We start from the raw sequence: 14,396 nt of genomic DNA on the forward strand, positions 1-14,396 counted from the left end.
GTGTTCAATCTCTCGCAGTTCGCTCGCCTGATTTAAAGGGTAAGGAGATTTCGCTTGACCGACCCCGAGTATTCGACTGGGTGGATGCCGGCAGTTAGCTAGTTTGGGGCCATTGATGCGAAAAATTTGTTGGAACTCAATAATATCGCGCGGTCATCACGATGGACCTAAAATTACTTTCTTTCTTATATTTGTTCTAGAATTTAGACATTAATTCTGTGTTTTAGCCATTAGAATTATTTTTTTTTTAATTTTATGAATTTCATTAAGTTAGATTTCACGTACCATACTTGCTTAGTTCTTTTACTCCAATTACTTTATTGTGTTACCTCGATCTTCTTTCTCCTTAGCTCTTTTACTCCAATAAATTTATTCTGTTACTTCGATCAATTTTCTCCCCCTCCCCATAAATTTTGCGTGATATAAGCTCATTTAAAATTAAATATTTTACAGTAATATGTGCAACAATATTTAGTTTCTTTTTTTTTGTTTACTTCTGCTGAAAAAGCCGTTTTTTTCCTTTTTTCTGTTGGATTTATTTTTAAAAACGATAAGAAAAAAAAATCATTAATACTTTGAACATTGAAAAAAACTGCTTTTTCGTTAGTTAATTGTGAACAATTAAAAAAGAATCTTACAAGAAAGTGCTATTCAATTCAAGCGCTAATCTAGTTTATTGCTTATATTTATCAAGCTAAGTTTCTTTTTCACTTACCATAATTACTTGGTTCTTTTATTCCAATATTTCGTTCTGTTTCACCGAGTTTCTTTATCCTGCACCTCCCCCCCCCCTCATACACACAAATTTCGTGCGATATTAGCTCATATAACTTAATATATTTCACTGTATTATGTACACCAATATTTAGTTTCGTTTTTGTTTAATTAATTACTTTTGCTGAAATAACCTTTTTTTTCTTTTTTATTCCGTTGGATTTATCTTTAAAAACGATTAGAAAAAATATTAATACTCTGTATATTGAAAAAAAAAAAATTGTTTATCGTTAGTTATTAGTGAACAATTACAAATAATGTTACAAGAAAGTGCTATTTATTGCAAGCGTTGATCTAGTTTATAGCTTATATTTATCACATTGTGTTTCGTTTTCACTTACCATAGTTACTTTCTTTCTCCTCCTCCCATACATAAATTTCGTGTGATATAAGCTTACATAAAACTTTATGTATGAATTGTTGCTCTGCGCTCGATGTAAGTGAAATCGGAAGATAAAAAAAGCAAAACATAAATATTTTGAGGAAAATTATATGTTAAACAGTTCAATCTTAACTTCAATTGAATTCTCTACCATGAGTGCGTTGAGTTTTTCTACTACAGTGGAGTTTCTATTATTCAAGTTAAGCATATGTGAATTTTAATAAATAAGAAGAAAAAGGACATGGAAATATAACTAGAAGAAAACAAAATTAGTGATTTAAATTCCAAAACTTTAGTTGTTCATTGCTACTCTCTTTCTATTTTTTTAAATGAATAACTTTAAAATCAAGTCCTCTCATTTACTCTTAAAATCAAATGCATAGTACTCAGAAAAATTACGAAAACCGGATCGTAATCTACGGGTTTTATTGGGAGAAAATGTTTTCAAAAGTCAGCAAAAATCATTTTTAGTTTCATGGCAAATGAGCAGAACAGCCATATCAAAAACAATATACAAAATAGAACACAAATTGCACAACACGTAACAAGAATGAATGCTCGCTAAAGTCGTAGCAGAAACACAAATTAAACACATCGAATGCAAAATATGCCAAAAACCTAGGGTGGAGTAAAGTATTCTATGCTTCTCTGAACAGCTTTCATGGCGAAAGTTGTTTAACCCATTCCTTGCCCCGGCCGATACAGGATCGGCCGCGCAGTTTGTGTTAATACTGCCCCGGCCGATTCAGGCTCGTCGCAAGAAAATGGTTCCTAACTGCCCTCGACGATCCTGTGTCGTCACGGCGTTTCTAGCAGTTTTTGCTTCGGCCGAATATGTGTCGGCGATCCTTCCAGGAGCAGAACCCTGTTATTGCGCTTCTCTGTTGGGTTCTGGAGCTTTTAGGGGAGCGGTAATCAAGCTCTTTTCTTAGACAAAAGGGATGTAACTTATAGTATTTCACAGAACTTGTTGTAATTTATTTTATTTTACTAAGATATTAACTTTTCAAGTGCTCTTTGATGGGACACGTATAATGCTTCAAATAATCAGGCATTATATTTTTATCTTATCGTGGAAGCTTTGTTTCTTAGCATTCTGGCATTTGAACTCCTGATGAACAAGTGTTAAAATATTTCCTTACATATTTATCAATATTTCTATGCCTGAATAAAGCAAATAAACAGAAATGTGTTTTTCTTGTTATCAAAAATCCACCTTCTTACGCAAGTATTCTTCACTAAATTGTTCATAATCCTCAAATTTTATAATTTATTTTACGCAATATTTTTTTAAAAATTATCTTACGTATCTTAATTTTGTACGAGTACGTTTTTTTTATTATAATGTGTTTACTACGCTTTTTATTTATTTGTATACTATTATTATTTTTTAGTGCTTATTTATTTTTAAATCATGATATTTTGAAACGTAAATTATATCTTTTTATATTCGCGGCACTCTTTGATGGATTTTTAGTGATACGGTTTTGAATATTTTTTATTTCACGAAAAAAAAAGACGACCGCATTGACTATACGTAAAAGTTGACTATGTAAAACATAAAACAGATACGACAGTACGAATAAAATGATAATATCTTGAGTTCTTTTTTTTTTGTACGCTTTACTCATAAGAAACAAAACATTCATTTTCTCCCATTCTTTTTCAGATTTTATTTATTGTCTTAAAATAGCTCCAATGTTTTAATTGTACCTTCTTTTATGAGATTTTAAAAATATAAACTAAATATTTGGTTTCTTTTCAATAATCAAATTGCCATAATTAGTAAATAATCCTATGAAACTAACTAAAATTTATCCAAGTATGTTTAAAAAAAAGATTTAAAATCCGACTCGATTTCAAGCAAGATCTGCTTTTTTTTTTCCTTCTGAAGACATGTTCCGTCATATAAGCATAAAACCTTGCTTTCAAATTCCTTTCTGAGCTAAACTGTTTTGTTGTAAGAAAATAATGTGGAAGGGTTGACCACAAAACACTAAAACCTTCTGACCATTCTTTGAATGGAACTAACTTGCTCGGATGTTTGCAAAGAGGGTCCTTGGAGAATACAGACCTCCCAGTCGGTCTAGTTATTCCTCTCTCAGCTGGGGGCTTTTAGTTGCATGCACAAAAGTATCCTTTAGGGAAATAGGGGATTAGCCGCAAGTTTTGATCTTTTGTAAGCATTTATCTTTAAAATACTTCCCACGCTTGAGCAACTGATATCTGGACACTCAGAAGAGATTTAAAAGTCATCGGAATTAGGATAAAAGAACCGACCAGTCTCTGTGTGTATAGGTCGTTTTGAAGGGTCACAATGTATCAAAAGGCACCGAAGAATACTTTTTATCCTCTTAGAATATCATTACCACACTTGAAGCGTTTTTGTCCATTCAGCGTTTTGTCCGCTTGCTCACACGTTGGATCGATCAGTCAATTGTTTGAAGAATGCTTTGTTGAGGATTTGTGAAAAAAATATCATCTTACGTTTAACAGTAAAAGAAAAAAAAAAAAGATATACTGAGATAAAAGCAAAAAGAAAAATAAATTAATAAAATAATAAGTGTTATGAAAATAATTTCTTTTCGTCCAATCCTCTATTGTTTCTTAATTTCCTGTTATGTACTGCGTAAATGTATGAATATTTCAGCACATATTAGCAACCTTGTATTTTATTGCACTATTTAATTCAGTGCTTAAAAACAAATAAAGCGAAGCGATTTTGGAATGCAAGCTGAACAGCAAAAACAACATTAAAATACCGATAGCAAAATGGGGAGAAAAGGGTTATTACAACGTAGCAAAAAGCAACTGCGTTTCGTTATCTGCGGCATGCGCGTTAAGGGTTTTCGGGCTGGTCATCGAATGGGTTAATACTTCCAAATATACAGGTAATAGTTTTTAAAACACACTTGTTTACAATGCTTCGCTACGAGCGAAAAGATATAAACAGTGCGAGAGATGACACTGTAGCGGCTCTGGCGGAAGTGGAATTTTGTTGCCAAACTGCTAACATGGGGATTCGTCTCCTTCCTTTTACTCCCTGGTTCCACCAGGCTCCGTTGAGAAATTCCAGATACGTCATAACCACACCGGACTAACCACGCGGTGTAACTGGTGGATATTTCCGAACGCAACCTTGATATCTTTTTACTATTTCTAATCTTGACTGTCTTTTCTTTACCAGCGGTGCCCCCCTTCCAAACCGCAAAGCTCCCCCCCCCCGGCAAAAGGAAAAAACAGCACAAAACCCCTAAAAATTTCAATGGCCAGCAGTCTGCGCCATGATCTCCCCTAGGTGGGCACCTTTGTGTTTACTATCTTTCCTTTTTCCACACAGAGAGGTTCGATCTTTCTTATAGATATTTTTAATTACTTTACCGATAGCGAAAAACCATTATACACTGTTAAAAAAAAAAAAACCTTGTTAGTCATCTTATTTATTGGTATAAATATGCCGTCCGGGAAAACATTTTTTGTGCAGCATAAAAAATAGTTTTAAAAAAAGCATTTTTTTAAAGACACATCGTTTCTTTTATTTTTGAATTCAGTCTTAGAAAGTTAAAATACTGTTTTCGATTTTAATACACATGATATATATATATATACATACATACACACACATAAAATTAAGACGTCAAAAAGATGATTTTAGTAGAGGGGCTATGGTAGAAAATATAGCCGAAAACTGCATTTTGTGATAAAAGCATGAAACTTGGCATGCATGTAGACAATGTCCTTACAAACATTTTTAGAAGGGGAGGCCATTTCAAAATCCCCCCCCCTCCCAAAGCCCCCTGGTGACCATTTTTGGTCAAAAATACAAAACAACTTTTACTTTTTATTTTTAGTAAAACACCCACTGTATCCTCTTTTGTGAGTTCTGTTGTGCCTACTAAAGGCTGAAAAGTCATCAAAATATGTCTTAGCCTCCTAATTTTCGTAATAATTTCAAAAACTTTGATTTTTTTAAACGAAACTTTAACTAACTAAAGTCTTTAACATTTCTGGAGGGGTTGGTTGAAAAACGTTTTTTATGCATTTTAAAGCACTATGTTAAAAGAAAAAAAAATTCATTCATATTAGAACCAAATAATCCGAACCCCCGAAATCCGAAACATTAGAAAATCCGAACATATGTTTTAAAATTTACTGATAAAAACTGATTACAAAACTATGAATAAAACTAGAAATAAAAAATCATAAACAAAGCTAGTAATTGAAACTAACATTTGAATTGTTATTTAAGAATGAATAAAATACCTTGATTAGTTAAAACGAAATCAATTTTCATTATCGGCAAAAAAAAAGAGAGAACTTCAAACACTTTTTCGCAATTTTTTGGAAGTTTCACCCACATTCTGCTGTTTTATAAATCCTTTTTGCACTAGCAAAATGAGGGGAGGGGGAAGGCACGGATATTTTGTTCATAGAACTCCAAAACTTATTATTAAAAGCTTTAAAACAAATTTCAAGTTTTTTCTTTTCTCATTAGACGATTTGAAGCATTTGTTCTACGTCTTAAACGATGTAAGAGGACTAACATTAATTATTGCAATAAGAAGTTGAGTGCTATGTTAATAAAGCTAACAATATTGTTATTATTAATAAAATTATTATTTATTGAAATATAACTATTATTACAAAAACTACAATTAAAAGTACAAAAATATCTGAGTAAGTGATACGTACAATGATTATACTGAAGGTAATTTAAAACGTTTGAATTTACTAGTAATTTACACAGAAACATAGCATTTTCCATTGCAGTATTTACACATCGATGTGCAGATAAGTTTATTTTTGAAGCACCCACAGGTTGTTTGAGAGCAGTTGTTTTTTACACTTGCATGACATAAATTTGCTTTAAGCACTTGAAACTGCGGCCAAACTCAAACAAACAAGAACGTGCTTCCCATCAATTACTGTAAACCCCAATCATGAATTTAAGTTCAAGCTCAGAGGCGTAGCTAGACCCGACTTTCGGGGGGGGGGGGGTTGCTTCTTTTATATAAATAAAATATATATATATATATATATATATATATATATATATATATATATATATATATATATATATATATATATATATATATATATATATATATATATAGAAAATTCAACTTTTTTTTCTTTTCCCTCCATTTAATTCAAAGTGAAATTTTTTAGCAACGTTCTTGTCAAAAACAGTCTATCCAAATCTGGAAATCAAATATCTGATGAGCGTGTTCCGTACATTTCATTGTGACTGCTTAATTTAGAGAATAACACACATCTACAAAAGCTGACATCCCTGAAAGCTAACAGATACTTCCATTTCCGCCTGTAAACTGGTTGTTTGACTTTCAATCTCATCGGTGGTCAGACTATAAAGACTATTTTTACTAACTTGGTTTGCACTAAAAGTACGAAATAAAATAAAAAAAGATTTCTTGAATTATAACCCGCAAAAAATGAAGTTACTTTTCATATCGTTATATTTATATGTTGCTTTTTATGTATTTACATTTATGCTAATTCTAAAGCAGTTAATAAAATTTGAATAAAAAAAGTTAAGGAAGAAATATAGGCGGTAGAAAGTTATTCGCTCAAATGCATACCATCTGTTCTCCTCTCAAGTCTTAATTTTTATTAGCTGCCTTAGAATTTACATAAATATCTATTTGGGAGGGCAACAACAATTTTCGAGTATTATAAACAGAAGTCTTTTTTATTTTCTACTTTTTATTGCGAATCAAGCTAATAGAAATAATCTAGATTCATTTCGTTTTTAAACATTTTATTCATGTAATGCTATGCAGTTTTTCTTTTGTATTAAAATAAAATTACCTTCAGAAGGGTCCGATGGGACTAATGCTGCTTTGCAGACTGTACTTCGTTTCCTTAAGACGACGTTAACTTTCTCTTTTTAGAGCAATCCTTTTCGTCGTTTTAATTTTTTTCTTTAGGTTTAAAAAAGCTTGTTATCGGTTTTGCTCGCTTCATTATGCAACAACTTTCACTTAGAATGTACTATTTTAAACAGACTGTACGTTTCCAAAAGAATACGCAGTAAATACTGGCTGAAAAATCAATGTGATTGCAATGGATACTCTGGTTAACAAAGGTCGTTTTGACTATGACCTATGACACACACGAGACCAGACCAACAAAAACCTCTGTCGTCTCGAATTCCGGTTGTGCTATCATTTTCGGATTCGAAGCCGCCCAATGATCTTTAAAGCAGCAAACAAAAACATTTTCTTCAACTCAGAAACAGAGGAGTTGTCTTCAAGAGCTGAGGAGGCAGTGGAAAAAAGGGAGAAATGCGTTTCATGAATAGGCTTTCCAGGAAGATTAAGGCTCTTCTAACCCTCTCCGTAAAATCAGATTCGACGAAAACACGAAATCTGTGGCAACACAAGGGGTGTATCTGGAAGGGTCTAACTCGATTTTTTTTGCACTGCTAATTGGTCAGATTTCATGATGGACAACGTCAATCATTGAGTTGTTGAAAGGATAGTCGTAAATCTAAGCTGTCCCCATCGGTACTCCTTTTGCGGTCGGACGAGGGCAGAGAGCTAGTTCCAAAACATGTCCCCCCCCCCCCCCCTCCGGCCTGTTTCCCACCACGACAACAGATCGGCGTAGCGGAAAGAACTGACGAGTATGAGGGTGAAGAAAAAAGAATCCAATTCTCCTATTCTATTCTACCACCCTTCTCACTTTTACTTGAAAACTTTGGAATCGCGGGACAATTCTTTACATTTACTCTTCGAATCGAATTCTGTATTTGTTTTGCAATTCATGGGCGGCATAATCTTCATTTTTTTTTGTTTTATATTTATTCGTTCAGTTAATTCATTCATGTATTTTTCAATATATAATTGAGGGGGGGAGGGGGCGAACGGAACACTGATGATCTTTATAACTTTATCGATAAAAGATTGCTTTACTTTTTACAGAAATTTCTGAAACTATTCTTGAAAAGAAAAGCAAAACAATCATAGAAAAATGTCGAAGAATTTCTGCGGATGTCGGTGTGAGCATAAAATAAAAACATTTGGTAGTTGTGTAGTTAGGTTTGCTGATTGCTAGTTTGATGAATGTTACAATTAATAAAAAAAGCATAAAGAGTAAATCTTTCGAAAACACTCACGCCCTGTACAAGGATTTTCTGTGCAGTTTTTAATTAGAAAATTATGCTTTTGTTTTGTCTATGAATTTTCTGCGCATCAAAAGAGGAAAGAAAGAAACTGACGAATCTGCATGTTGGCACGATAGAAAACAGGAAGAGAAAAAAAATGCTGTTGTCTTTTTAGTGATCAGAAGGAAACCATATTACCAGTGGCGCACAGGAATTTTTTAAAGGGAGGGTCCAAGGTCGAAAGTCTCATTCCATTATTACGCCATCAAACATATTGACTTGATTTTATCGATTCCCGAGAACAAAAAACAGTAAAAAATAAGCTAATGAATAAATATTAGCATTAAGTAAAGAAATAACCAGAAGTTAAATAATTTACGCTTTTATTTTTCTCATAATTAAACTAGTATGTTGTGGCCATCACGAAACCTTTCTTCTATATTTTTCTTTTTTTTTCTGATCTCTCCCCATGCTTGACGAGGAAGCAATATTCCCAACAAAAACAAAATTACACATGAAAAAACTTGACGACCATCCCAATGTCTGCATTATTGCAAAAGCAAAGCAAAGAGCGAAAATTGAAAGTTATTTTAAAAGCCTTGCTTGAATGAATTACAAATATTTTATTTGTTAACAAACATAAGATGGCAACAGTTAAAAATTTTAAATCATTGAGATAATATTTCCACTCATTTCCATACAATTAAAATCACGAGAAATAAGCAGACGATAATCTATTACGATTTATCTTTCTTATTGTTGCATTAATAAAGCTATTTTTATTCGCTAAAAAATAATGATAATAAAAATAAATCAGCACCTCTAGGCGCAATTGGCGCCAAAATTGAACCAAAGCCTGTTTACATATGGATTTCACATATATTCCAAATTTCAACCAGAACGTAGCATTACTTTTTGAGATAGGGCACTCACAATGGAAAAAAAGAACGGGCGATTGCGCTATCCCCTTTTTAGCTGTTGACACCAAAATAAAATCAGCTTTTATACCCACTAAGGGCTACTTGCCGATAAATTTTTCTTTCATTCCGTTCATTATTTCTTGAGATACAGCAGTCACAATTGACGACAAAAAAACGTTCTATAGCTCAACCCCCGTTTGAGTTATTAACACCATAATTGAATCAGCACCTATTCCTGTTACTGGCAACATATGGACCAAATTTTGTTTGATTCCGCCAGTTACTTCCCTGAGGAATAGCAATCACGCGTAACTCAGAAAACGTCCCATTGCTCCACCCCCCTTGGAGGAATTCGCGCCAAAAACCAATGGGCACAAGTTCACATAGGGGCACATATGTGTACCAAGTTTCGTTCGATTTTCAAGCGGTAGTTTTTGCTGTAGAGCGGCCACAAAAAACTGGTCACACTGACACAGACGTGACACACATACACCACACACACACACACACATACACACACACACACACAGACAGACAGACATTTTCCAAAAATAGTCGAAATGGACTCAGCACACCTCAAAACGTTCGAATCCGTCAAAATTCGAAATTCGAAAATTTGCACGAATCCAATACTTTCTTCTATATATTAGATATAGAAGAAAGTAAAAATGAATTCAAGTTCAAAGGATCTCATTTCAATTTGTAATCACAAAACTAACTAGTATGTTGTGGCCATCACGAAACTTTCTTCTATATTTTTCTTTTTTTTTCTGATCCCTCCCCATGCTTGACGAGGAAGCAATATTCCCAACAAAAACAAAATTACACATGCAAAAAACTTGACGACCATCCCAATGTCTGAATTATTGCAAAAGCAAAGCAAAGAGCGAAAATTGAAAGTTATTTTAAAAGCCTTGCTTGAATTAATTACAAATATTTTATTTGTTAACAAATATAAGATGGCAACAGTTAAAAACTTTAAATCATTGAGATAATATTTCCTATCATTTCCATACAATTAAAATCACGAGAAATACGCAGACGACAATCTATTACGATTTATCTTTCTTATTGTTGCATTAATAAAAATATTTTTATTCGCAAAAAAAAAAAAAAAAAATCAACACCTCTTGGAGCGATCGGCGTCAAAATTGAACCAAAGCCTGTTTACAAATGGATTCACATATATTCCAAATTTCAACCAGAACGTAGCATTACTTCTTGAGATAGGGCACTCAAAATGGAAAAAAAGAACGGGTGATTGCGCTACTCCCTTTTTTAGCTGTTGACACAAAAATAAAATCAGTTCTTATACCCACTAAGGGCTACTTGCCGATAAATTTTTCTTTCATTCCGTTCATTATTTCTTGAGATACAGCAGTCACAATTGACGACAAAAAACGTTCTATAACTCAACCCCCGTTTGAGTTATTGACACCAAAATTGAATCAGCACCTGCTCCTGTTAAAACCAACATATGGACCCAAATTTTGTTTGATTCCGCCAGTTACTTCCTGAGGAATAGCAAGCACGCGTAACTCGAAAAACGTCCCATTGCTCCACCCCCCTTGGAGGAATTCGCGCCAAAACTAATGGGCACAAGTTCACATAGGGGCACATATGTGTACTAAATTTCGTTCGATTTCATGCGGTAGTTTTTGTTGTAGAGCGGCCACAAAAAACTGGTCACACACAGACGTGACACACATACATACACACACACACACAGACAGACAGACATTTTCCAAAAATGGTCGAAATGGACTCAGCACACCTCAAAACGTTCGAATCCGTCAAAATTCGAAATTCGAAAATTTGCACGAATCCAATACTTTCTTCTATATATTAGATATAGAAGAAAGTAAAAACATAGTTATTACTGTGTATTCATTTATAATCCCCATTCTTCTTCTCATAGGCTAAGTGCACATTATTTTAAAAAATCTCTTAACATGAGGGTTTTATTTTTTCACTTATTAAAACAGAAGTTATTGTTACCTTTGTTTGAAATTATTTCACGCACAAAATATAGAATCGTAATCAATCGGGGGGAAAAAGCAAGACCTATGGGAGGGGTCCTGACCCCCTGGACCCTTGTGTGCGCCACTGATAAATACCCACTAAGGTTTTCATTTTTTATACACCGTGTACTAAATAATTAGAATGAAATGACACCTCTCAGTAATGCTAAAAGCAGATTAATTGCAGAGCTTAGTATTTTTGACAGTTGCATGCAGAATCAACGCTTGATTTAAATCTGAGAAATGCCATGTTACTGCGTACAAAAGCCCTTTATCACGCTCTGAATGCAAATTGGGGAATTTTACTGTTGTTTTTCTTGGATAAAAGCCTACTTCAATTCAAACTTTCGTCGATGTGCCTATTCATCAACATTTTAAGATAATTTCAATTCATTGAGCGTATTGTTAAAAGAATAAAAATTATATGTTCACAAATTTTACCAATGCATATAATAAAACGTAAGTAATTGAACTCTAATGGTTTAAATATACTTCGGAAGAATGAATAAAGTGTAAGAAAACGTACAGTGGTTTAAAATAGTCAGCAAGTGGTATTTAGGAATTTCCGTATCGTAAAAATTTGATTTCTTGATCTTGAGACAAAGAATGTTTTTTTCTTTCAGTTTGACACTCTCTGTTATTTAAACATTTTGTTCACATAGTAGGAAATTAATAAAACTCCTTATGAAAATAGAGTGGCGTTAAACAATATGAGTAGCACAGTATACAAATGAAAAACGTTATCTATCATGAAAGCGTCTCGAAAAATATTTACGTGTACCAACAACTACGCTATTGTAAAAAGATTGCCAACAATTATGAAACGAGAAAAAAGATTTTCCTAAAAAAAGGGAAGGAACATGGTTTTGTTAATATTTTCGAAAAAGATTTTCGTTTAGAGTTCAAAAACTGTCATATGAGAAAAAAAAAAATGCATCGATTCAATGAATCAAATGTATGATCATGTTCAATCTCGAGAATTATAGGAAAAAATAGATTGCAAAAGACACAAAATTAAACAAGCATTATTCGAAAGGCCAGTGAGGCACTCAATTTATGTGCCGAAGTAATTATCACTATGAGGAATTTTCTTGTTCCCAGGTCTCATTTGCTGTACGCAAACGAGAAGACTTGTTTATCCAAAGTGGGGAAACAAAGTGCAAAAGGTGAGAAAAAAATTATACATGAAATCAAATGAATTGATATCGTTCCATCTTGAGTATTGGAGGCAAACAAAATAATATGAAAATTCAAAAAAAAAAAAAAAATGATCAAGGAAAAAGAGTACTGTGGCCCTAAATTACTGTGACAGTATCACCATACTGAACCTTCTTGTTCGCAGTCTCATTTCTTTTCATGCAGTCACGATGATTGACAAATTCGGATTGCAAAAATAAACTTCATGTAACATGAAAAGATTTCGGAAAATGCATTGTAAATTGTGAATAGAGTTCTTTGACTGTGAGCATGCGCAAATGATCAAGACGAAGGTTCAACTAATGATACTTCTTGAAATATCGAGAATCTTTTTGATATGAAGTGCGGCTGGCGTCATTGCTTTCTGGATTCTTTGAAAAAATACTTTCAATTAGTGTTTTAAAGAGCCATTTGGGTGAAAAAAAGCATCACTTTATACTAGGGCTCGACCGATGGCAATTTTTGGCCGATGGGCCGATGCCGATTGTTGGCCGATTGTTCAAAGATGGCCGATGGCCGATTGTTTTTCTCAAAATGACCGATGGCCGATGCCGATGGCAAAAAAAAAAAAAATCGAAAAATTAAAAATTACCGTCGGTTCAACGGGAATCTATAACAAAATCACAAAAATCGGTTTCGCCATCTCATATTTGTTTCCAAGTAGGTCTCCAATTCGGCAATGTATCCCCAAATGATCAGTCTCAGATGCAATAAAGTTTTGCATTGAAATAAGTAATTGATAGCCACAAAAAATGAGTAAATAGGCCCTTTTAGAACACCCGATTGAAAACAAAAAGGGAATAGCACAACTGGAACGTACGCAGACCCCACATACGAAATTTTAACCTTCTACAGGTTACCATTTTTGAGTTATAACTTATGAGAGATACTTACGCACATCCAGCCGCAAAAAACAACGCAATAATTAACTTGTATGTACCTGAATGCAATATTAAAAATTCTTTCAGGGGTGACTAAAATAGAAATTCATGCTGAAATTCAAGTAAGGGTCAAAGGGTCAGCTCACCCCCTGTGAGAAGAATGTCATTATGATTATTATTAAACTTCAATTTTTTACATCCGAAAAAATAGTACATGGAATCAATGTCAACATTTTTTTTTTTTGCTCGGTTCTGTAAGGTAGTTCTTTTTAGCGCATCATAATTCAAAGAATTGACTGGATTTGTTTACTGAGGTATTGCTATTTTGATTTCTTTGTTCATTTTCAAAAGCGCAAATTTCTCTAATGAGATTAACTTTTTTCCCAGTTCTCCTCCCCCTCAAACCACGTGTTGTGCGTGTCATGTGTGCCTTTTCCTACTATTTATAGATGTTATCTCATATAACCAAAGCTTATGGTGACATGACCAGCATATCTGCCGAAAGAAATGTGACTTTTGATGAACGTTTGAGGGAATATGATCCATGGCTCAGGCTGTGGCATTGAAAATTTAGGGGGAGGATAGGTAATTTGAATGGGTTATGACTTGGGGGGGGGGGGGGGTACTCCGTAGCATATGAGGCGGTACGCTCTCCTGCATGGAATGATGGGCAACCCTGATTAACTGCTACTTTTTTACGTAGGAATAATAACGATATCCATTGAAACTTGACCCCCCTTACAAAAATTTCTGGATCCGCCCCTGTTGATGTACTAAATCATACTTGCTGATGACAGTATCACCGTACTGAGCTTTCATGTTCGCAGTCTCATTTCTTTTTCATGCAGTCACGATGATTGACAAATTCGCATTGCAAAAATAAACTTTATGTAACATCAAAAGAGTTCGAAAAATGCATTGTAAATTGTGAATAAAGTTCTTCGATTGTGAGCATGCGCAAATGATCAAGACGAAAGTTCAACTAATGATACTTCTTGTACTATCGAGAATTATTTTGATATGAAGTGCTGCAGGCGTCATTGCTTTGTTGATTCTTTGAAAAAATACTTCCACTTGGGGTTTTAAATAGCTATC

The sequence above is a fragment of the Uloborus diversus genome, chromosome 6 (assembly GCF_026930045.1).
Source record: "Uloborus diversus isolate 005 chromosome 6, Udiv.v.3.1, whole genome shotgun sequence".
Taxonomy (NCBI): domain Eukaryota; kingdom Metazoa; phylum Arthropoda; class Arachnida; order Araneae; family Uloboridae; genus Uloborus; species Uloborus diversus.